Source organism: Felis catus, chromosome A1 (genome assembly GCF_018350175.1).
Source record: "Felis catus isolate Fca126 chromosome A1, F.catus_Fca126_mat1.0, whole genome shotgun sequence".
NCBI classification, from domain to species: Eukaryota; Metazoa; Chordata; class Mammalia; order Carnivora; family Felidae; genus Felis; species Felis catus.
In genome coordinates this window covers 225,090,115-225,116,046 of record NC_058368.1, presented here as the reverse complement: position 1 = coordinate 225,116,046, position 25,932 = coordinate 225,090,115, and the positions used below count along the sequence as shown (strand labels likewise).

Here is a 25,932-nt window from a genome sequence, read left to right as displayed (position 1 = left end):
TGGGCATTGCAGAGGGCTCTTGTTGGGATGAGCCCTGGGTGTTGTATGCAAGGGATGAATGCCGGAAATCTACTCCCGAAGCCAAGACTACATCGTATACGCTGTATGTTAGCTAACTTGACAATATGTTATTTTTAAAAAATGAAAAAGAATTTTGCAAGTCATCCTAAGACCTTAAAGGTCTTGGCTCGGGGCCTGCCCACATGAAAGGCTTGACTCTCCTTTTTTCTCTCCATGGGGTAGAGGAAGTACAGGTGTACTGAGGGATATCTGGCTGCCATAGAACCTCGCGGCAAACGTCAGCACCATGGGTGATATTACTCTGCATGCAAACCTGGGCGAGTGTTGGATCTCGGGAATATTTTCTAAGAATATCCTTAGATACGCATCGAAGAAAGTGCCTGTCATTATCCTTAAGTATGGTGGCTGCGTTTGTGACTTCATCAAACCCTTTTGTACGTCCTAAATAAATATTCCTTTTGGAATCAAACTTGAATTCCTCACTTTGGCCCACTCTGGTGTTCTCTCTGGTTTTTTTACCACCATGATATTCCAACCTGGCTGTATAAATTTCCCTGATCATAAGGCAGTACCTTGGCATTTTGAAACACTCGACAGACTTTATTTTATTTGATCTTTACCATGAACTTATGTAGCTAGGCATGGCCTAAGTTCCACTTTATGGACAAGGAAACCATAGGTTGAGAAGTTAAACACGATTGGTTATAACAGAGAAAAGATATAAAACCTGGCCCTCTTACTACCTTTTTTTTAAAGGATATCATGTGAATTGATCCTAACTCTAAGATGACAGATGGCACTAGAACAAGAAAACTTCTTTACATCTGGTATATACTTGAAAAATGAAGATTCCACACAAATAAATATGGAAGGAATTTTTAGCCTCTCCCCTGACTTCCTTTCTGGGGCCTGGCACTCCGCAAGCTTACGGAACAGAACCAGGACTTATATAACAACCCAAAGCAGACAAAGATGTAGAAACTGTCAGCGTCACAGACAGAGCAGGAGGTGATCATTTTTGGAAGTGTGAACCAGCTGATGGTCCGAGAGGTGGCGGAACCTCGGACTGCACTAGCGTGGCCCACATTCTGGCCTGTCTCCTGCCTGCTCGACTTCAGTCGTGGACTGGATGCCTTTCTCTGCCAGTATCAGCCATGTCATATGATCCGATGAACTATTTTTGCGATTCCTTCTTTTCCGTTCTGAAACAGCAATCGTCGATACTGTAGGCGCTGCACATGCGTGCTTCGAAAATACAGTGCCCCGATTCTAAGACGATGGAGATTTCATTCGTGACTTCATCCTCACTTGAAGACGTAATAGATTAGTCAAATGCTTGCAGCTATGTGAAGATTACGGTAGGTACAAATGCGGATGTCATTAGGGGTATTCTACTAGCGACTAAACACTAGTGTTCTGCCCCACTTAGGGCCGCCCCTGGGGCAGCTCACATGTCTCCAGGTCCGCCTTTCACTCTTTCCCTTGTTTCTGGCATCTGAGTTCCCTTTCTCCCTTGGGAACGCAGTTATGTATTTTAAAAACACATTCAGCTATATTTTAAACCTGTCTTTTAGCAAGGAATTTTCCTTATTGGAAAGCTCCCCCTGTTGCTGGAAACAGAACATGCCGGTTTGAGACGCAGGCAGTAGAGAGATTTCATAAATGACGAAAGCTAACCATGTGATGGCTTTCCCATAAGGAAGCATTTCAAAATGTACACGTAGAAAGGCAGCGAAGGAGTCAAACACCGACTAAGTCATTTGAAACCATTATTTTCAGGGCCAAGGAAGGAATCGCGAGAATAAGGCTTTTAAAAAAACGTTATAAGTCCTTTGGCGGTGTTTTTAGTTGGACTCATTTAGAGATGATTGGATATTGTTATTTTTAATTTGATTTTTTTTTTTTTAGAACAAAAATTTACCAAAATAGAAAGTTTGGCCATCTCTTTTCCCCACAACTTTAAAAAGTAAACTGTGAGAGTTGGTCAGCATAGTCTTTCTTTTTTGGACTCGGTTGCTTGCAAATACACCCACCATCAAATTACATTGTATTCCTTCTTCTTTTGCCTCCCTGTGGCGGAGGCTTAATATAAAGAAATCCAAAGCCTAGTTTTCTTCTTGTCTGTTGCTCTAAATACAAAGAAATCAGATGCCTGAGTCCATTGATTTCATTTTTTACAAGCGGATCTTGTGAGAACATTCCTTTACCCCTGGGATTTCAGGAGATTTACCTGTAACCTTCTTCGCCAAGAGAACAGCGGTGATACTTACATTTGTGCAATGAGTTGTAGTTTCAAAAGTCGTGCTTGACTCTTGCCAAAGTGACCGAATGAAGAAGGACTTCAGGGACTGATTAAAACAACAGCGACAACTCATTTATTTTTTTTTTAATTTTTTTTCAATGTTTATTTATTTTTGGGACAGAGAGAGACAGAGCATGAACGGGGGAGGGGCAGAGAGAGAGGGAGACACAGAATGGGAAACAGGCTCCAGGCTCTGAGCCATCAGCCCAGAGCCTGACGTGGGGCTCGAACCCACGGACGGCGAGATCGTGACCTGGCTGAAGTCGGACGCTTAACCGACTGCGCCACCCAGGCGCCCCAGCAACAACTCATTTAAATCATTCAGCTCTTTGGCCTGTGCCAGTCCATACTTCCATAGGATTGTATGTTGTGATTTTTTTTTTTTTTTTTTTTTTTTGCTCTATTCCTTGATAAGATGTAGACCCAGCTGTTTCCGAAAATTATATGGGCCTGTGAACTCCAGTTTCTCTGTGTGTAAAATTGGATAAAAAATTATCATGGCTGCTTTCAAAGAGAGCACTGTCTGTAAGTGAAGGATTCCTTAAACCACTTTGGGGGTGGGGCCGAGATCCCATAGAAATAGGCTGATCCGCAGGGAGAAGCGAGGAGGGATCCTATGACTCACAGGGCTTCTGTGTAGGGCGCACAACTTCAGGGCCAGAGCTGAAATGCTCATGGCAATGGCCGTGCTGTTGAGCATCCTTGAAGTCATGCTTGTTTCCTGCCCCCTTCTGCGTTCCCTGGTCCCACCCCGTGCAATTCTCAGCCTCTTCTCTAAATAAATATTGAAGATATATTTACCTAGCAAAGGTGTATCAAAGTATATGGCTGCCCAGGTTGTTCACATATCTCGGTTGGGCCCCCGTCAGTTGAAGGGATAAGGAAGAAACGCGTTGCTGTGGTGATTTCTGTCATTTATTTTTCCACGGACATTGGTATTGTTTTTTTTTTTTTTATGAATTGTTAATACTTTGAGCTTTTCTTTTTTTCCCCCTTCTTCTTTTTTCCTTCCTTCCTTTTTTTTTTTTTCAGACCACCACCAAGAATGAAATGGAGGTATCTATTGACAATGCTGTGAACAGTGATTTGTAGTGTGTCGTCGGGTACAGGGTTGACCCCTTTGAGGAATCAGGGATTGGGTGAGAGATACACTGGAAGATAGAGAAATAAGATTCCTCTGTCTTCCCCGCCTGGAGAAATGATTCTGTAGGCACGTAGCCTGAACGAGAAGCAAGTGTTGGCATTTCTACCATCTTTGAGCACTGACTATTCGTGTAGCCATCTTTAAAGAATTTCGCTCTTAACTGAGAACAAACTGAGGGTCGATGGGGGGTGGGCGGGAGGGCAGGGTGGGTGATGGGTATTGAAGAGGGCGTCTTTTGGGATGAGCACTGGGTGTTGTACGGAAACCAATTTGACAATAAATTTCATATATTAAAGAAAAATAAAAAAATAAAGAATTTTGCTCTTTACAATAAAACTAGAGCCTCTCCCCTCTCTCCTATGTTACACAGCCTCTGATTGCAAATTTATTCTTGGCGTCTTTGAGTAGCAAGGGCCCTTTGACTGTCCTTCCCCTCCACATTTTCTTTCTTTCTTTCTCCTTCCTTCCTTCCTTCCTTCTTTCTTTCTTTCTTTCTTTCTTTCTTTCTTTCTTTCTTTCTTCTTTCTTTCTTTCTTTCTTCTTGGCCCTGCCACTTTTTACATTTTCTGCTACAGAAGCAGTGAGCCTCTTAGCAGGTCACCTCACTCAGCCAATGAAAAGCCAAGAATGGAGACGTTTCTACTCTACAAATCAGGAAGAGGTTGTCTGTAAAGATAGTGTATTTTTCAAAAAGCGATTGCAGTTAGTTTCGTTGTCAGGTTGCAAAGAAAACCCCAAAAAACCTTTTTGATTCAATATTGCTTGTTTATTCTTTTTATTATCATTATTTTTTTTTAATGTTTATGTAGTTCTGAGACAGAGACAGACAGAGCACGCGTGGGGGAGGGGCAGAGAGAGAGGGAGACCCCGAATCTGAAGCAGGCTCTGGGCTCCGAGCTGTCAGCACAGAGCCCGACGCGGGGCTCGAACTCACGAACCGTGAGATCATGACCTGGGCCGAAGTCGGTCGCTCAACTGACTGAGCCACCCAGACGCTCCTCAATATTGCTTGTTTAATACAGTGAGTGATCCACTGGAAGAGATTTGTGCATTTGTGTTACTCTAGGCATATTTCTTGAATACTTTCTACATGCCAGGAATAATGCTAGTTGACATATGGTTGAGAATAACAGCCATAGCTTCTGCCCTCAATCGATTTACAATTTGGATAAAACAGACCTCCCATTTTTGAATCCACAATGACATAATTACAATATGACGATCATTGTATTTGAAGGGAAGCGAAGGAAAGTAAACAGAACTTATAAGATGGCTTAATGCGGGGTGGGAGGAGGGACTTCATGTAGCTAGGAGTCAGGATAACCCTTACTAAGAAAGCAGCATTTCAGATGAAGCCTTAAGGATGAGTAGAAAGAGAGTAGATGAAATGTGGAGTCAGGAGCTGGGGGTAGAAATGAGGGAGGGAGGTGGCAATGACTATACTGTTGGAGAGTGTGGACAATTGAGGAAGGGGGTGTAAATGAAGTGCGGGTGTTATTGGATGGTAGGTCTTGAGGCAGGAAGAAGCAGAGGTATTACAACAAGGCAGTTGGCAAGAGAAGAGGTTAAAGTGGTGTGTGTGTGTGTGTGTGTGTGCGTGCGTGTGTATGTTATTGAGGAATTAACTGGAGTACAGTTTCTAATGATGAGCAAATTCTTGGTATGACTTGGAAATTGGCACTTGAGGTGGAGTGAGGGAAAGGATCATTGGGTATCAATGTTGGCCAAGGTGTTGATGATGCATCCGTGGAATATTGGAGTTTCCTAGCATGATGGTGGGCTTGAGATGAAAAGAAGACTAAATCTGTACTAGATGGCTATTGCTCAGCCATAGAAAGAAGAGAGAGTTATAACCAGCTGCTCAAAGGGTCAAGCTTACAAAAGAGAGAGCAACCACTTGTCTGAACTTGGCTTTGGTTAGTCAGAAGGACATTGCAATGTCCTTCAGGACTCGTGACCCTGAGGTCTGAGAGAAAACACAGCTCCAATACCCACTTAAGAGAAGCAGAATCCTTAGGTGAAAGTGGGTTTCAGTGAAGTCAAAATGTGTGTGTGTGTGTGTGTGTGTGTGTGTGTGGTAACTTCGAGATAATTATGGGTTAGAATCACATACAGTAAAGCAAGAATAGACCTCCTTAAAACTCATACTCTCAGCCATTCCTCCAAACTTTGAATTTCTTTCGTAACCTTCCTCCCAAATCACAGTCAAGTACCTGTTTACAATCTTTCAGCGACAGGTGAGTCACTATCTTCTAACACAGGGCATTTCACTTTGGGGGGCTCTATTGAAAAAGTGATTCTGGGGGTGCCTGGGTGGGTCAGTTGGTTAAGTGTCCAGCTTCAGCTCAGATCACGATCTCGCAGTCCGTGAGTTCAAGCCCCGCAACCGTCTGTGTGCTGACAGCTCAGAGCCTGGAACCTTCTTTGGATTCTGTGTCTCCCTCTCTTTCTGCCCCTTCCCTGCTCACACTCTGTCTCTGTCTCTCTCAAAAATAAATAGACATTAAAAAATTAAAAAAAGAAAAAGTGATTCTGCATATGACAGACATTCTAATAACTCTAGGACTTTCTAAGTAAATGTGTAAAAAAAAGTGCTCAGGGATGTGCAACGAGGGTGAATAGACTGAAAAGTTATTTCATCAAAAATTTTCAGAATGAGCATTTGTTTACGTAACACTTGCATGACTTAAAAATATAAGAACCACATTCATATTTTAAAAAATGCATCAAAACTTGAAAAATAAATTTATTTATTTATTTATTTTTAAGTTTTTTTTCAACGTTTATTTATTTTTGGGACAGAGAGAGACAGAGCATGAACGGGGGAGGGTCAGAGAGAGAGGGAGACACAGAATCGGAAGCAGGCTCCAGGCTCTGAGCCATCAGCCCAGAGCCCGACGCGGGGCTCGAACTCCCGGACCGCGAGATCGTGACCTGGCTGAAGTCGGACGCTTAACCGACTGCGCCACCCAGGCGCCCTGAAAAATAAATTTAAAAACACTTCATGATACGTGCTGGGGACTGAAATGTGTCCCCTTAAAATTGATAGGTTGAAGCTCTGACCTACAATGTGACTGTATGTGGAGACAGGGACTCTGGGAAGCAATTAAAGTTAAATGAGGTATTAGGGTGGGTATTAGGTATTAGGGTATTAGTGTCCTTATAAAATTAGACACTAGAGAGTTTACTCAATCTCTCTTTCCCTGTCTCCCCACGTTCTGCATGCACAGCAAGAAGGCACAGTCTGCAAGCCAAGAAAAAGGCTCTCACCAGAAGCCACATCAGTCAGAGACCCTGATCTTGCATTTCAGGCTTCAGACCTGTGAGAACGAAATGCCTTGTTGTTTACATTCCAGCTTGCGGTTGGTCCTGAAGGCTGAGCAGACTAAGATAGTAGGATTCAAATCGTGAGTATAGTTAGCTTTCTGCATAAGTTTTCTGCAGTTACCACTTCTAATTGTATTTCATTTTTTTTTTCCTTATCGGAACTGTAAACATTCTACAATTTACACTTCACAGGATGAACGTTATCACTCAAGAAGTGAATTGAGTACGATGAGGTATAGGCGTTTTAGGTTAATTTTAAATATAAATTTATTAAGTTATTTTTTGGGTGGGTCTTGCCTTACCCATATCCTGAAAACATTGTTTCTTGCTCTAGAGTAAGCTTTGTAGTCAGGAGAAAGCAGAAACACTCCTTGAGCAGGCACTGTAGTACCTGAGGTTAATTCGGTACAAAGAGGTTACCAAACGCTCTCTCGAGTCACTGTCCCATTGGGTAGCAAATGCAGTATTTATGTTTGAGAAAACTGTTACAGTATATTAAAACGGTTAAACTGTCGAAATATGCCTGGATCTCATCCTTTCACGGAAACATGTTTTCATCGTATACACTTTTTAACAGGGAGGACTTGCTCTTCAAATTTTCTCCATGAGATCTAGAGATGACTCTGTTCGATTTTTCTCCTTGTATCCCGCCCAACAGAGGCCGCGTGTTTTGAGGACAACCGCCTGGTTACGAGCAAAATAACCCTAAAGAGGCACAAATACGTTCCACTGAATGTGCCTTTCCAATTTGAGCTTCGACTTTACAGTGTCAAATTGGCTGGGCCAAGACTACCGCCAGAGTCCCACAGCTCAGGTCTCAGGGTTCCTCCATAGCTCCGTCCGTCCTGTGGATCGTTTCATTTGCTGTGCATTGAAATGAGAGTGCTTTCTTTTCTGAAACACTAAGGCCTAAACAGGGAAGTGCAGTCAGATGGTCTACCCAAGGGCCAGAGAAGAAATTTTGCCATTTTAAAATGGGTTTTGAGGTTACCATTAAAGACAATATATACTTGTGTCGTCAGTGATGTGAAAATGTCTATAGTTATTTAGTAGGAAGAACACATTTGTTAAGAAAATTTCTTTTTTCTATCTCTGTGCATTTTTTTTTTTGCTATTGATAAAGAAGCAGATCTATTCATTCCCCAAACTTTTATTGCGTACCTACCATGTGTCTGGTCTAGTGGAAAGTGGAGGGATGCTCAAATAAAAGGCACGGTCTCTGCCCCCAAGCCGATAGAGTAACTATTTATTAAATAAAGGTGGGCAGGTGCTTACATAAGAGAAATTGGAATCTAGGATGATGTACAGATTTCCGGGTTCAGTTGTTGATCTGATGGGAGGCATAATTATTTTCAAACGGAATATAGCGGCCTCTCATTTATAAATAGTGGCAGGATGGATGCCAAAGAGAGCTCCTCAATTTTGGCTCCTTTAACATAGTAATGAAACAGATTTTATGATTATGAGCAGCCATTTTGAAGACCTGATTAATTTCTACCTCTCTTACCTTGGTGAATAAGAAATGAATTTCATGGACCAGCCACTTATCATCTGAAGGAAGTGTTAACAGTTGGGTTTGTCATTGATGGTACAGGTGGCTAACAAGGAAGTTCAGTGTGTGTCTCACACGGGCTGATCCTTGCTCTGTCTGTTTTCAGATTATTTGTTAATACACGTATTGTTGTGCTGTTTTTGGTATCCTGACTCCAACTGAGTACATGGGTACACAATTTTAATAAGCCTATTAATATAAAAAATGGATCTCGAGAGCTAGAGGTTTTTAAAAAATGAGTTGTAATTTTACTTAAAGAATGGAAGGTCCCTTGAAGTATTTCCTCTAACACTAGAACTGTTATTATTGAGAGTCAATTCTCCACGGACGTTTAGTATTTCTGCACACCTTGTGAGTGAACACCCGACTGCCCTGTGGTCTGGACTATCTTTGCATGGGTACGTGTGTTGTGAACAGCTTTGCAAGAGCTAGGTATTGTCTCTGGAGGAAAAGTCGGGAATGTTTACTGCCTGTTACAAAAGATTCAGGGTCCTCAGATTCAGGATCCCTCTGCTATAACACAACCCACTGTGTGTGCAGATGTCATCCTGCCCATTTGCATTAGGGGTCTGGGAGCTGGCACGAAAATACTGATACTCTGACTACTGCTACTGCTGTGAGTAATAAACTGTCCTTTTGTCTGACTCAGGAGACTCGTGTCTTCCACTAGAATCCATGAAATGGGCTAACTTGTTAGCTTGCAACTAGGGTGAATTCTCAGGTCTTTCATAGTTCTTGACAGATAACCGTATCTCAGATTCCTATCTACCAATCCACAGACTCTATATTCTACCGTAAAATCGGAAACATCTCAACTTTTTCATCATTAACAGGGCAGAGCTCCAAGCTGTGGGGCAAGTTAAAAAAATAAAAAAAAAAATTAGAATGTCCACTTTGTCTTATGTTTGTGAACCTTCATATTTATTGTAAATCATAATGTTGAAAACCTCTTATGGAGACAAACTGTAGTATAAGAGTACATTCAAAGCAATAGCTTTTTTGGAAATGTGAAAGCTTATCATTGTTCATAGATCATTTATTTGCAGTACATTTAACTCCATACAAGCACCATAAATAAATGTTTTGCTTTCTGTTTTGTAGTCAGCTTTATTGAGGTGTACTTTATGTGCAATAAACTACATCCCTTTAAAGTGTACAATTTGATGAATATTGACAGCTGAATACGCCTGTAAGAACACCATCACAACCAATTTATAAAACATTGTCATCACCCCCCAAAAGATTCCTGTACTCTTTTGAACCTAAATGAATTTTGACTACAAGTGAAAGCCTTTTACGTTGGGACACTTCAGGAATAATTTTTACTGGGGAATTTTTGCCAGTGTCCAATTTCGTTTCCGTTTTCAATCATATCAAGCATGAATATTTGATTTTTTTTTTCCCTTGGGTATTTGCTCTGGCTTGTATTTTCCTTTTAATGGTTTCTCCGTCTAGTCTTTTCCTCTCTCTCGTATCATTTGGAGCAGAAAGACTGAATAATATTCTCATGAGCTCATAGAAGTGGGATAAACAGTGTGAATTTGAAACATGTAAAGATTAAGTTGCCTTGCGGAAAAAAAGAAAAACCTATCATCGTCAGGAAACAGAGTGTGGGTGTTAGTGTATGAGGATGTGGAGACTGATCATGGAAGCAGTAAAAATGGTAATTGTTTATATAATTAAGTGATAACTTATATATAAAACATATGGTTCAACATTAATCATGATGTGTGATTTGAGAGTCTTTCCTTCTCTCAATCACTGACCCATTTTCTAGGGAAGACTTTCTCAGCCCGTGATAATCATGGCTCTCAAAATCCAAGGGTGAATTTTGACTCCTGTATTTCCCTCGGCAGTTTACAATGGGTCACGTGGGCCAATTTGTCTTGAGACCCTTCAAAGTAATGGAATGGGAGCCGAATTCTGAAAGCAACTTCCTCCCAGCCATGGTTGTATGCGGAGGACAAGACATTTACATGTTCTAATTTGGCATATGAAATAGAGCTAAATAATACCTTCCGTTAGAGTGGTTCCACTTGTCATAGGATTTCTGATTTATCAAATAAGTGTTTTATCTCTTCTCTCATCAGTTTGTAAACTTTATTTTTTTTTAAATTGTTAATAATTTTTTAAAAATTTTATTTACTTATTTTGAGAGCGAGCGAGTATACACATGCGAGCGGGGGAAGCTAAGAGAGAGGAGGGAGAGAGAGAATCCCAGCAGGCTCTGTGCGCTCAGTGCAGACGCAGGGTTCAATCCCCAAACAGTGAGATCATGACCTGAGCTGAAATCAAGAGTCAGACGCTTATCTGACTGAGCCGCCCGGGCACCCCTAAACTTTATTTTTAAAGATGTGGATGGAAAAGACTTCTGTCTGCCTTATGTGAAAAGGAGGGATGCTCCAAGCAGTTTGGAAAACTATAAAATTAAAAAAACTTGAAGTCACTTATCTAGGATTTTTATGACACTCTTCCTTCAACCTACTTCTCACTGATGAAGGTTTTTTCTAGTTCAAGGGGAAAAATCCACAGCAACTGTAAGCATGTAAAATCAAGCAGGTCTCTGGGATTTGTCTGCAGTCTATCTACTCCCTTTCACATCTGGAAATGCTCAGTTAGACACAGGTCAAAACCCACAACATGCACGTTTTATCCCTGTGTGTCTGTCTGCATCTTCCAGGCTGTTTTGCAGCCGTGGCTGTTTTTTGTTAGCAATGGGATGAACAAGACAGGAACAATGAAAATTTTAAACCAACAACTCACCATTTTTTCTGCATTACGTATGGAACAATTGTTGTGCCTTTTCCAAAAATAGTCTACCACGAGGAGCCATTAGTAATCAGAGATAAAGGAGCCGAAGGGCTCAGGAGGTCTGTTCCATGCACAAACATGTTCTAGAACCTTCGTTTTCCTTAAGAACAACATTATCTTATTGGAGTCTGGATTTCCGAATACCGTAACACAGTTAAACTATAATTAGGAAGCACTTTGCTTGGTGCACAGCAGGGTAGCCGGGACTCCGTTTGCTAGGATTGGATGGATTTGTGGGGCATCAAACACCCAGCCTGGGTATCTTTTTGTGAATCATGCACCTGGACTGCGAAATGTTTTCATTTGCCCTGAGGTGCAGCATATACGTAAGATTAGGTGAGTAGGAGACTCGGAGACTGAGATTTAACCCTGTCTCATCTCTCCTCTTTGTCAACAGAGGCATTGTTACCATTTTTCACACCTGAGATCCCTTCTGAATGGTACCCGATCTGTGTTTCCCATGGAGTTCTCCCATGGAGTTCATAGGTAGGGGGTGTTTTGATCCAAGGAAAAAATAAGTTCTGGTTTCTTTTGGTTTTGTTCGTTTGTTTTGTCATCGCCATCATCATTACCATCATTTTTTCACGGATATACCAGTTCGAGGAGGACAAAGTTGTTGTAGGGAAATAAAGCAGGCTGGTGGGGGCCAGATGAAACCAAATGAGTGGCTCACTAAGCTAAGAAAGCAAAGCTCGGGGAAGACCGAGAGATTGTGGTGAGGGTTGAAACTGGGCTGTACGTAAGATAAAGGCTGTTTTAGGAACTCCCTTTATACTAGGAATGCATTTTCTCTGGTTCTCCTTCTAGAATACTAAGCGGGAACGGCAATAGGACAGAGTAGGATGGACATGTTGGTTTTGGAATTCAGACGAGGTCAAGATTTCTGGTCCAGAGGAGTTGGTGGATGCATCTAGGCAGGTTAAAAATACGGAAGTCAGGGAGTAGGGGTCTGAAACCTAGAGGAGAAGCCTGGAGAACCAAGAGCTCAGAGCCTATGAAGAAAAGATCAATAATCTTGGCCAAAAATTAGGAAAGGAGCAGGCTCTCAGCCCAAGGTCTGAGCTGTGTGGGACCAGGTACAAGAATAAAGCTTGATTTCGAGGGTTAAGCTAACTGCCTTGGCATCTGGGTGCCCAGAACGGATGTGTGATTCTGAGAAAGCCTGACCATGCAGTTTGTAGAATGTAAGTTCTGTCTGACCAGGGTTTTTGAACAAATGGAGAAGTCGTTTCCTGCTGCCTAATTTAAAACTGCAACATATCCATAAGTATAAAGAAAAACCAGAGGGATATTTTTGAAGTAGATGATAATGCTCAGGTATGAAAAAGGTGTAATCTCTCTAAAACATCAATCCTTCACGTTGCAGCTTAGAAATAGTTGCCAGTTAATTTGCTCATTAGTTCATTCATTCATTCATTCATTCATCAAATATTTACTAAATGTCTACTACATGGCAACGTGTTTAATACCTTATAAAATCAACTTTAGTTCCTAACTTTCATTATTTGTCCGTTTAGATTTTTTAGTGGAGAGTGAGTCTCTCTACTCATGTGAGCAATTAATAATGGAATAACTGTTTAGGCAAGTTCAAACTCTGGGGAATTGTGAAACTTACCAGGAAACATTGATAACAACGGAGGGAAATAAAATAAGGTCATAAAAGCCTGAGGTGGTGGTTTGTGACTAAAATATTGATTCGAGAATGTATTAACTGAACCACTTAGCTAGGATAATGGCAAAGTTGGACATCTGCATGGAGGCTGTGATTGATTGTAGAGTGATGAAGAAATTGGTCCAAACCCCTACATTGGGTGAAAAGAAATCGATTTGGTAGCTTCCTCTACATTTATTATTTGAGATAATTTTAGCAGGGAATACCAGACTAGTGGTACTTTTTTGGATACTGGCTCAAGTTGTTTGCCAGAAATACAGTCTGAAAGGCTCTCTTTACCTCCTATTTGTGACTTGTGGTTTGTTGAGCCAGCCATTGTAATCTCCTGAAAGAATGACTATGCTTATTTAGTTCTGTTTTATAGGCACAATGTGAGTATATGTATGGAACAGCATGGGCTATATTGGGGTGGCAGGGAATAAGCAAATAATTCGGGAATACTCCTCTATGAGTTGCAAAGATTATTTTGAGTGCAGAATTATTTTAAATTCGCTGATTATTTCCAGGAAGTTTTGTGAGTGTCTTCTCTGATCAGGCTAGATATGAATCACTTGAACCAGATAAAAGCTCTTAAAAGGAGTCAAGGTAAGAATTAGAAAGAGATTTTTTTTTTTTTTAATGTGAACACAGAGGACTCTGGGCAGCTGGTGGGCAAGATGATGGTGTTGGCAACAGATGTTGGCAATGATGGTGTTGGCAACCGTAGATAAGAGGCGTGGCAAGAAGAAGGTTTCGGAGAGGGAAGCCAGGGGAGGATGGCTGCGTTTGCCTTGGAACCCAACTGCTACCAGCATTGTTCTTCTTTGTAAGTTAAATCATGAGAACCGTTCGCGTTAGAGGTTTGAGCATCCTTCCGTTTGATCCTGTTTACCTGAACCGGGTCAGTTCAGCACAGTCCATGGAAATGCTCTCCTTTCTGGGGGTGGGAAAGAGAAAAGGAGACAAGGAAACAAATTAAAAATAAAATAACAGAAACTTACATGATTAGTGTTCTCAATCTTTCCTCAATACGTGAACGCTTTCCTGATTTCTAGGACCCGGTGGTTGCGGAAGTTAGGCCAAGAATTAACTCTGTGCCAACACAATGGATTCATGTTCTTTGAACATCGAATATACGAAAACTTAACTACAGCTTGACTAAGGGAAAAAGAATACAAATTTACAGACAGGGAATGACTATGCCCTTCATTTCACGCAACGTGCGCGTGCCCTGCCGTGAGATGTGATGGCTCAGCCTGTTTCCGGCTGTTAGCTACGCCAAGAGCAACAACCAACCAATGGACCAACCAACCATTTGACCCTTATTTGCCCCCTCTTGTGTCAGTCCTCCATCTGAAATTCTGAAACATAAAAACTGTTGGAAACTAACGGTTATCTTTTTCTAATTAATTTGGTGGCAAGACTTAACCTGAACTGATGTGGACATTTTTAAAATAGGTGTTACCTCACATGGTCTTAATTTTCATACAGTTACCTCAAAAATAATGTGTTGGGATACAGAATGCCTGAGATGGTTCATAAAATATTGCACACGCTCAGGTTGGCTTTTTCACATCCTAATGAATTAGGTCTTTAGGGCCACGTTAAGCAGAAGAGAATTACACTTTTTTAATCCTCATCATGAGCTCTTAAATTAGGTACACTGGTTATCTCCATTATGTATACGGCTGGGGAAACCCACAGAGGTCAACTAGCCTACTCAAGGTCAGAGAGCTAGTGAGTCGAGAAGCTGGCTTGTTGAATTCTTGAACACTGTTTTCCATCTGTTTTCCATCTTTTGCGTCAAAACAAACATGGGCAAAGCCCCAGGAGTGTATGAAGTATAGAGTCTAGGTCCTTTACCCCCTGCTTCTGCAACCCAGTTTCTCGGATATGTTGTTGACTAGTTTTGTACACATCTTTCCAGGCAATTTTCTGTCCCGTACAAACGCAGACACATACAAGCAAGTGTTAAATATCAGTCTATACGCTCAACGGTATAAGAAATGTAACAGAATATTTCCATTAAATGTCATTTCTCTTTTAAACCTCCGTTCTGGGATTGCAAGAAGTGAAATCTCAGAACGCAGAACAGTTCCAGCCAGTCCCAGATTTCCCCAGGGAATTCGTTATCGCCACCTTCCCACCTGCAGGTGTCAGTCCATTTGGGGGAGTCTTGAAGTGAAGGGTGGGTGGTGAAATGGGGAGGGCTCCATCTACTCCTTTGCTTCCATTTACAGTAGTAGCTACTGACATGTTTTATTTTTTCCATTGCTTGCTACAGGCACTGAGAGATAAGTCTTTAACTTATCAGATGCTAACTTAAATGAATATTTACTGCCATCTATATAAGGTAAGAATATTAGAGTTGTAGAATTCCATTTACCGCTCTTTCCAGATATTTTCACAGTGCCATATACCTTACTTCTCTCTATATTTTAAAGCTCAAAATCTGTGTAATTTTTTTTTTTTCATTTCAAATGGTCAATTCGAAAAGTAGTTATTTTAGGAAAAGGAGTTCTGTCTATTTACCTGCATACTTCCCATTTCTTGTGCTCTTGATTCCTTCCTGTAGATCTGTGTTTCCACTTGAGAATGGAACTCTCAGAGTCAAGAACTCCCTTTAGCCTTTCTTGTCGTGAGGTTTTGCTTGCAATAAATTCTCTCGGTTTTTGTTTGAAAGGGTTTTGCTTTGCTTCCATTTTCTAAAGGATATAGTTGATGGTGCAGCATTAACACCAGAGAGGGGTGCCTGGGTGACTCAATGGGTTAAGTGCCCGACTCTTGATTTTGACTCAGGTCAAGAGGTTCATGAGTTCAAGCCCCGCACTGGGTTGACAGGGCTGACAGGGCAGAGTCCACTTGGGATTCTTTCTCTCTCCTTCTGTCTCCGCCCCTCCCCCACCTGTGTGCTCCCATGTGAGTGCTCTCTTTCTCTCTCTCTCAAAACAAATAAATAAACTTAAAAAAAAACAGCTGAGAAATTTTTCATGTAGCATTTTCAGGGTAATATTTCATTATCTTCTACCTTGTATATATCTTTTTTGTGCGTGAGAAATCAGTCATCGTTCGTGTTGCTGTCACCCTGAATGTAATGCGTTTTTTTTTCTCTGATTGCTTTTAATGTTTTTCCTTTTAATAATTGGTTTTCACCAGTTTGAACATAAGGTAACTAGGTATGTTTATCTTTGTGTTTGCCTTGTTGAAGATTTGCAATGTTTTGGGGTCTGTTGATGTTAGTTATTTTTTTTTTTATTAGTTTGGAAATGTTTTAACTATTTTCTCTTCAAGTATTTCTTCTGTCTCCACATTTCCTTCTGGGACTTCAGTTACATATATGTCATATAATAAAATATTGCCCCACCTGTCTTGAATTACTAGTATGTGTATTTCTTCTTTTTTTTTTCTTTTTTCTGTTTTTCTGCCTTGGAGTTAATTAATTTTTTTTTTTTGTAGGTCTAGTCTGCAGGTAAGCCAATTTAACAAACTTTTTGTTTTTGGTATCGTATGTTCAGTTACGTAATGTAATTTCCATGTTTTTGTTTGTTTTTGTTTTCAACTTCCCAGCTGAGATTCTAGAGCCGTTCATCTATTTGGTCTACCTTTTTTTCTAAATTCTTTAGTTGAATTCTCTTAACTGTTTCAACGTTTTCGTTAATTTCAGCATCTAAGTTATATGTGAGTCTATTTCTATTAATTAATTTTTTTTCCTATTGGGGCATATTTTCATATGTTGTATTACGTCTGGCTGTGGGAGACTGAATATTTTGGATGATAAACCTTCTGGGTTATGTTTTGTTATTCTAAAGAGTGTTAAATCTGGGGGCACCTGGGTGGCTCAGTTGGTTGAGCATCTGACTTTGGCTGAGGTCATGATCTCGCGGTTCTCTGAGCCCCCCATGTGGGGCTCGCTGCTGTCACCGTGGAGTCCTCTTAGGATCCCTGTCCTCCTCTCTCTGCCCCTTCCCCTCTTGCACTCTCTCTTTCTCAAAAATAAATGTAAACATTAAAAAAAAAAAGTGCTAAATTTTGTTCCGAAAGGTGAATACATGGCTTATAATTTCCTAGCGTAATCTTCTGATCTTTTGGAGGTTTGCTCTGGGGGCTTGTGCGTGGGGGTGGTCTGTTCGGTTTTATCCTTAGTTCTGTGCCATAGATCTTAGTCGTGATGCGTGATTCTTACCCCTAAGGTGTGGTCCTTCAGAGATCCAATAAAAAGGGAAGGTAACTAGTACGCCCCACTAACCTGGCCACACTGGAACTATAAACTCTCCACTACGAGATAGTCGCGGAGATACTTTCTTGCTTCTTTATTCTTCCAGCCGCTGCATTCTGCCTGGTGCCTCAGATTCGCACCATTAAGCATGGACGGTTTAGATGTAGGGCAAACTGAGGGTATTTGCAGGCAGATTGGGGGGCATCCCTTCTGTGGGACTCTTTGGAATTTTTCCTCCAATTTCCTGCACCCTTGGCCCTTCCGTTCCGCCCTTTGTGTCCTCTCCACAATAGGATGCTCTTTCCTGGTTGATTTCTCTTCTCGCCCTGCGCTGCAAGAAGCCTGAGTATGTCCTCAGGGGAAAAGCCAACTAATTATGGAGCTCGCCTGGGGTGCTTCCCCTCAAGGACTAGATTTTCTTGTTTCTGCCTGCTTTGGATTGTACACCGACGCCTGCAAACAGTTGCTTTGCTCTGTTTGTCTAGAGTTTATGATTGTTATTTATAGGAGGTTTAGTTTGATGCGAGCTATGCCGCCATGAATAGAGACAGATCCTCCTCGTAAACTAATATCTAATATTCACTGACTCCCTGTCCTTTGTCACCTGCTGTGTAGATTTACATGTATTACCACCGAGGCACTAAACAACATACGAGGTAGGTGTCATCGTCCTCATCATCATTATTTTACAGAATAAGAAACTGATGCACAGAGTGATAAAGAAACTGGCCCAAGTTTAGAAAGCAAGAGACAGACACAGGATCCGATGACATATATGTTGAATATAAAGCTTCTGTTATTCTGTTTCAGTGATTTTCAGAGTTAGCCGTAGACTGGAATTTTCTGGGGAGCTTTACAAATGTCAATGCCTTTGTTCCAACTCCAGAGATTTTTTTTTTTGTTTTTTAGTAACAAGTCTTCGCTATAGCGTGGCTATTGAGGTTTTAAAAAGTTCCTCCAGATGTTTCAAATATTCGCCTAAGATTGAGAACCACTGTGTCATGCCATGCTTCCTGTAATACTGCCTAACCCCTATAAACACTCCATTAATATTTATTTGTTGCTTCCTAAATAATAATGGAATGGAAAGATGTTTCATGCATTTACTACTCTGGCATCTTGATGATTAACAGTGAAAGAACAGCTTTTTGCGTTCTTAAGTTAATTTTGTAAGGGCCAATCCATTACTAAGTGTTCTGGTTGCTCTTGTCTATGTGAGAAATGCTGTTTATGAATGGGACTAATAATCCTATTTAGCCCGTAATAAGAATTTTCTCCTTGTTCTCGTGTTTTGTGCTTAAAAATAGATAAGCTCCCAAGAGCTATTAGAATACTTCCTGTCTTTGTTAATCAATATAAATAACGTAAATAGTCAATAATTAGAATAAAAGCCAACACTCCCATGTGGAGTCATTTGAGGTCTTTTGACCAGTTGGAGGTCGTGGCTATAGGATGTTGATGGTGCGTAAGAAACAGCACATTTTGAAGAATGAGGCACATACGTGGACTCTGGGGGCCTCAGTTTCCCATATTGGTCTGATTGGAATGACCTAAGAGAGTCTCCGAACTTCTCTCGACCTCAGTTTTCTATTCTATCAAATTCAGAATTGAGACCCTTCTGGCTTCATCGTTCTATGAATATCACATTATTTTCTGCTCAAAATACCCCCTTTGGCTCGCTGTCACGAGGACAGCACAGTCACTAGAATAAAGCATGTATGTCAACATCCAAAGTAAGAGCATACCATTTGAACGAACACGCCTTCAACTGCATCTATTTCAGTGAATAAACTGATGGTTTGGAGGTCAAGTGAATACTGCTAATTCCAGATAGAGGTGTCTTGATGAAGGCAGAGGAAATGAAGATGGGTGGTACATTTTAATAACTATCTAACGAGTCACATCGAACCCTCTGTTTCAAGAGAGAGCTCAACATGTCTTTGTGTGGGAAATCCCATGACACTATGCTGCGTTTTCACCTGGCAAGTGACGCTGGCCCCAGTAGTTGCCTACATTGAAGCCCTTCTTTCTAGAACGGTAACATTGTGATTTGCTTTAGTCAGGATTGCTATTCTTATTGGGGGAGCAATGGCTGTGATAAAAAAAAAAGTGACTAAGCCCACCAAGAAAGGCTGAGGATTTGGGAACAATACCGCCTAGGATTTGGGAACAATAGATGGAACAATGATGTTGTGTTTGGGAACAGTTTTGCTTTGATCCGGGTATCGTTCAGGTTGGGCACAAAGCTGTTTTTACTGGTAGTTAAACATTTGGCAATTGCTGATCAGAAACAATGTACTAGATGTCCTGCTGAAGTAATACGGCTCAGAGAGCAGAACACTGAACTAGAATGTAAAAATATTTGTACTAAAGTGTATGTGTATTGGTGTTGATTGGCCTGGGGGACTCGTTTTCATTCTTCAGTATCTTGGTATATGTGTGCATGGATGTCTGTATGGGTTTGCTTTGGGATGTGGTGTCAGGAGATGGGACATCTTTAATTAGATGAGCTTGAAATATGAGGAGTTGCAATATTTTAAGGAATAGCCTAAGGTGATGCTCAAAATAAAAAAAAATCAGAAAACATAAAAATGATGAAGGTTATGAGAAAGCTGAATGACAGCAGGCATTTATGTAAAGATACTGGAGAAAAGACATCTGAGATGTTTGGGACTTCTATCTTAAGAACAGCGATCTAATTACAAGACAAAGGATAGTTAGCTCGTAGATTTGCTGAGCATATTGTATATTGGTTTACTTTTTACAGTCTTTGGATGGTTTTAGTTATACAAGTACTCAGTTTTCTGGTTTGTAAATGCATAGTGCCAGTTTGTAGGTGAGATCCAAGGTCGTATTCCATTCTTGGAACAGATTCTCCAGTATATCGGAACTTCAAACCATCAACCTCCATTGTCTTCACTCTTATTTGGGAAAAGTGCATGTACTCCAGTCCGAATCTATGTTGTCACTGCTTGTGTATGCATTTGAGTTCATTTGATCATTTACTATCAGGCAACTGTTTTTTACATACCTTCTTTTTAAGAACAGATATACATGTTAAATGTAATCTGGGTGATAACGGGTGAGATAGTAATCATGCCAGAATCCTTCAGACCAGGAGTACTTAAGAGCATTATATACCTTTACATCTTTCTACACAATAGGGGAATATATTTTCAGTTTGGGCTAAGTTAATCATTCCCCTTCTTGCCAACCTACCACAAGGGTTCATGTTTAAATTCTCCAATCTACAGCCGGGGAGGGGGTAGTGGGGGCTGGGTATTGGGGATACAGCACCAAAGGCAGATAGAACAAAGTTTTCTTTCTACCAGGAAAAAAAAAAGATGCAGCCCTATGTGACTAAAATTTCTGTCTCCATATTTCCTCTCCCAGGGAAAACAGCATACTGGATGAAGCAATTCTTTCATTGGTAAAGATCCAATGCTTTGAGTAAATCTTGGGAAAAATTGTATAATCAAGTTTTTACCATAAGATCCCCCCCAAACCCTATGACGCAGTGGAAGAACAACCTAGATCTTGAGGCTAGATTTGCATGAGGAGGGAATTATATGAGATCCATAAAAGAGAGGATGAGGAGGAGCCAAAAGAAGCTATATCAAGAATATAAGCTCCAGCACTCATATGGGATCTGGTGTATGTTGCATCCAGTTCTAAAGGTAATTGTTACTCTGGTGAGTTTCTTTCTACGGCACAGTATTTCACGTATCAGGGAGTTTGCTGACCATAATTTGGAGGCCACTTTGCAGAGTGAATAAAAGCGGAGGCTGCACACAGATACTGGTGGAATGTGAATCCTGACTCCGTTACCTACATTACCTTGTGACTCTGGGCAAAGTTCTTAAACTCCCCGCACCTCGGTTTATTCAAGTATAAAACATGAACGTAAAGATACCTCCCTCACACACGTCTTAGGTGAGATATTAAGTGCATTAAATGAGACAATTCATGCGAGGGATTAGGAGAGGGTTTGGTCAGCATTGGCTCTTAGAACGATGATTTCCTTTGAGAGATTTAAGGGTAACAGAATTACAATTACTGAAAAGGTAACTGGGCTGTGGTGAGCCAGGGGACTTTGAGCCATGACAGTTATTGGTATGGTGGCAGACAAAAGTCTATAGGCAACCAATAATACTTGGGTGGGAATGAGGAAATGGACAATTTTGAGTTCCAGAACTGTTTAGATTTTTTTTTCTGACTTCCGAACTTTGGAGTCCATTGGGATTTATTGCCTTCCTTTTTTTTTTTTTTATTTTTTTTATTTTATTTTTTTTTTATTACACCTGTATTTGGTTTGGTTCCTGAAGCATAAGGTCTCTGAGGCGAGGTGCATGTCTGACTCCTCATTCCTTGAACTTAGTGAAATATATACAGTGCTAAGATGGAAACAAGCTTTTGCTCATAATAATATTCTATAAAGGACCTTGGATTTGTTCATTTTGGTGGCAGAATGTGTGGAGCACTTAAGAGTGTTCTCTGTAACTGTACCTATATATATATTTTTCCCCTTTTGACTTGTTGTGGTGTTTTGAAGATGACTGCAAGCTTGGTTAAGGATGACTGAATTACACCATGTAAAATAATTTACAATCATTTTACTAGAAAGTTAATGTAAGCCTCATTTTATACAAACATTAAAATATTACTGCGCGTAATAACACATTCCATTTGCTTCCTAATTAAAGAATTAGTGAAAACCCTCAGTTGGATATGGCATAAAATTTTTCATTCTGATTTCTCTTACAATTTTGTTTCTCATGTTCTACAAGTTTTTTCAAGCCCTGAGTATGTATTTCTCTCACTGTTTCTCTGTTCTTGGGCTATGTTAGAATTTATTGGTTTGAAGAGAAGGTATACAGATGGCCACCAGACACATGAAAAGATGCTCATCATCACTTATCACCAGGGAAATGCAAAGAAAAACTACAATGAGATGTCACCTCACACCTGTCAGAATGGCTTAAATCAACAGTATAAGAAACGACAGGTGTTGGTGAAGATGTGGGAAAAAAAGGAGCCCTTTCTCACTGTTGATGGGAATGCAAACTGGTGCAGTCATTATGGAAAACAGTATGGAGGTTCCTCAAAAGGTTAAAAATAAAACCCTATAATCCAACAATCGTACTACTGGGTATTTACCCAAAGGATACAATAACACTCATTCAAAAGGATACATGCATCCTTTGTTTACACCATTATTTACAGTAGCCCAGATATGGAAACAACTCAAGTGTCCATCAATAGAAGAATGGATAAAGAAGAGGTGTATATATATATACCCACATATATGTACACACACACATATATATATATACATGTATATATATGTATATATGTATATATATACACACACACACATATATATACCCACACACAATGGAATAGTATTCACTCGTAAGAAAGAATGAAATCTTGACATTTGCAATGACATGGATAGAGAAAGACAAATATTGCATGATTTCACTCATATGCAGAATTTAAAAAACAAATGAGCAAAAGGGAAAAAAAGAGAGAGAGAGAGAAACCAAGAAACAGACTCTTAACTAACTGATGGTTCCCAGAGGGGAGATGGGTGGGGGGGGGTGAAAGAGGTGATGGGGATTAAAGGGTACACTTGTCGTGATGAACACTGGGTGATGGATGCAAGTGTTGAATCACTGTATTGTACACCTGAAACTAATATATCACTGTATGTTAACCAACTGGAATTAAAACAAAAACTTTTAAAAAACGAATTCATTGGTTTGAATGCTTCCTTTAATGCTTCTCATCAGGTCTTTCATTATTATAACATATATATTACAAAAGTATACATATTATATAACATATATAACATATGTTACAAAAGTATACATATTATATAACATATATAACATATATATTACAAAAGCATACATATTATATAACATATATAACATATATATCATAAAAGTATACATATTATATAACATATATATTATAAAAGTATACACATTATATAACATATATAACATATATATTATGAAAGTATACATATTATATAACATATATGTTATAAAAGTATATATATTATTCAACATATATATTATAAAAGTATACATGTTATTCTTACTAATATATTAGTAAATATCAGCATATACAAATCAATATATTGTATAAAAATAACATTATTATCATATCCTAATATATATTTGTAAGTGCATATTATTTTGTGTATGCATATATATTATACATATATATGTGTGTATAAAAGCTTTTTTAGCTTACTAGTGAATATATCTGTCGATGTGGAGGTCTTGCCTTCCTCTGATGCTCATATACAGGTCTAGTTCCCATTTCAGTGATTTCCTATCACCCTCTCTAATTATTTGGGAGATGCTGTGACTCCTTCCCTCTCATTCCACTCTGAGTCGCTCGGTGTCCTCTGCAGGCTGCCTGTGTTCTGCCCCTGAGTCTCTGCCCTACTGAGGCGGAGTGCGGGGGTGGGGGGAGTTTATTCCACTGCCTTTTTTTCAGGAAGAGTAATCTCTTATGGTTTTTATTGAGATACGCTCTCTTCTTGGGCTGAAGTCTGAACTGGATACTATTTCCACGCAGGACTGTTTTCACGGGAGTTTGTGCAGCCACACTGGACCCCATGCTTAGAAGGACCCTGTCCTTGGATTAATGCTATGCTGTCTCGATATTCTTAATGACTTCTGAATAAGAAGCCCTGTATTTTTATTTTTCACTGGTACTGTAAGGTATAGAGGTAGTCCTGGTTCAAAACTGACATCAAACTTCATCCTGAGTTGCAGAAGGTCTTAGAACTGCTTTAATAGTTTCCATTGTATTAGCAGTGATAGAACAAGGCTTCAATCATTGTACGGATCATAAGGCTTTTTGTGTGTTTAAAGTTTATTTATGTATTTTGAGAGAGAGAGAGAGAGAGAGAGAGAGACAGAGAGAGAGAGAGAGAGAGAGAGAGAGAGAGAGAGTGAGAGCAGGGGAGGGGCAGAGAGAGGGATACAGAGAATACCAAGCAGGCTCCGTGCTGTCAGCACAGAACCCAATGTGAGACTCAGACCCATGAACTGCAGGATCATGACCTGAACCCAAACCAAGTGTCAGATGCTTAGCTGACTGAGCCGCCCCGGTGCCCCTGGATCATAAGGGTTTAATTAGATGTTGTGTTTTACCTGAGGATGTTAAGCCTTCACTCCTTCCCCCACATTGAGACACAGACTGCAAATAATAAAGGCTTTCTTACAGTGTTGGGATGAATATGGAAGTCTCCAAGGCCTTCTGCTTTCGCTCCATGCAAACAAAATCTCCAAGGATTCCTCTTAAAGTCTAATTTCGTGATTGAATACACTAATTTTCTTTAATTCTAATAGCATGTTGTATAGTGGATTAGGTTCAAGAGAAGACTTTTTGAAGAATAAGATATTGTTTTAGTTTCTTAGGGCCGTGTAACAGATTGTGATAAACCAGGTGTCTGTCTTAGTCTGGGTTCTCCAGAAATAGGGTCTCTCTCTCTCTCTCTCTCTGCTTGTACTTCTATCTTTATCTCTTTATCTCACTCTATCTCTCGATTTAGATATACAAGAGGAGGTTTATTGTGGGACTTGGCCCACATGACTATGGAGCCCGAGAAGGCCCATGATATGCCATCTGCAAGTTGGAAAACCACATTCGCCAGGGCTGTAAATTCCAGTCTGAGGCTCAAATCCTGGGAAGGGGTGGAGAAGCCACTGTATTAAGTCCTGGAGTCGGAAAGCTGAGAACCCGAAGCTCTGAATTCAGAGGGCAGACGATGGTAGCTTCGCTCAAGAAGAGAGAGAAAGCAGATGGTCCCTTCCTCCATCTTTTAGTTCCGGTCAAGTCTTTAAGGGATTGGACAATGCCCGCCTGCGTTGGTGAGGGCTGAGTTCTTTACTCAGTCTCTGATTCAAACGTGGGTCTCTTCCGGAAACACCTCTACAGATCCACTCAGAAATCTCTTTTACTAGCTATTCTGGCATTCCCCCCGCCCAGACTATTGACACATAAAATCTCCATCCCAGTGGTTGAAAACACCAGACGTGTATTTTCTCCCATTTCTGAAGACTAGACGTCAGACATCGAGCCGCCAGCAGAACTGCATTCCCGCCAGCACCTCCGGGGCAGAGTCCGCCCTCCCTTCGTCCAACTTCTGGTGGCTCCAAGGTTCTTCAACTTGTGACTTCATTTCTCTCTGCTCTGTCTTCACCTCTTGTGGTCTCCTCTGTGTGTCTATTTCTGTGACATAATAAACAATATATATTTGGTCCTTGCCTCTTGTTTCTGACATAATGCCCCTAAGACTCTTATAATTTCCTGAGGGATAGAAGTGGCAGGAGTATCAGACATAAAACCCCTAAATCCCTTGGCGTTTTCTGGGTGATAGAAGCATCTTTTACTATAATAAGGTTACTCTTGGAGGGCTCCTGGAATGGGCCCTCAGGGTAGACACTGGTCACCAAAGAGACCAAGCCGCGATTAGAAGCTTGGAACTTTCAGCTCTATCTTCTATCCTCCAGGAAGGATGGAAGGGCTGGAAAGTGAGTTAAGAACTCCAGGGTTTGGAGAGCTTGCGGGTTGGTGGACCCACCCACATGCTGGGAAGGTAGCACGCCCCACCTCCATGGAGACAGGAGCTCCTGAGCTTGGCACCCTTCCGGACCTCACCCTACATACCTCTTCATCTGTAACCTTTAAAATAAACTGGTGAACGTAAGTAAATGAGTCCCTGAATTTTGAGAGCTGTTCCGGCAATCACGGAACCTGAATTGGGGTTGTGACTTCATGGCCAAGTCGGACAGAAGAGTGGGTACCTGGGGACCTATTACTTGCAACTGGCATCTGAACGGAGGGCAGTCCTGTGGGACTGACCCCTGAAACCTGCAGAGTC

General features: G+C 40.6%; 1 long non-coding RNA gene across 1 annotated transcript; it reads left to right on the top strand.

The window, feature by feature from the left end:
- On the top strand, positions 1-21,312 carry LOC123380440. The gene is made up of 4 exons (XR_006586194.1): positions 1-1,379; positions 6,698-6,874; positions 15,093-15,161; positions 20,418-21,312. It is a non-coding gene; the product is annotated as an uncharacterized LOC123380440 (long non-coding RNA).
- The last annotated feature ends 4,620 nt before the right edge of the window (positions 21,313-25,932 follow it).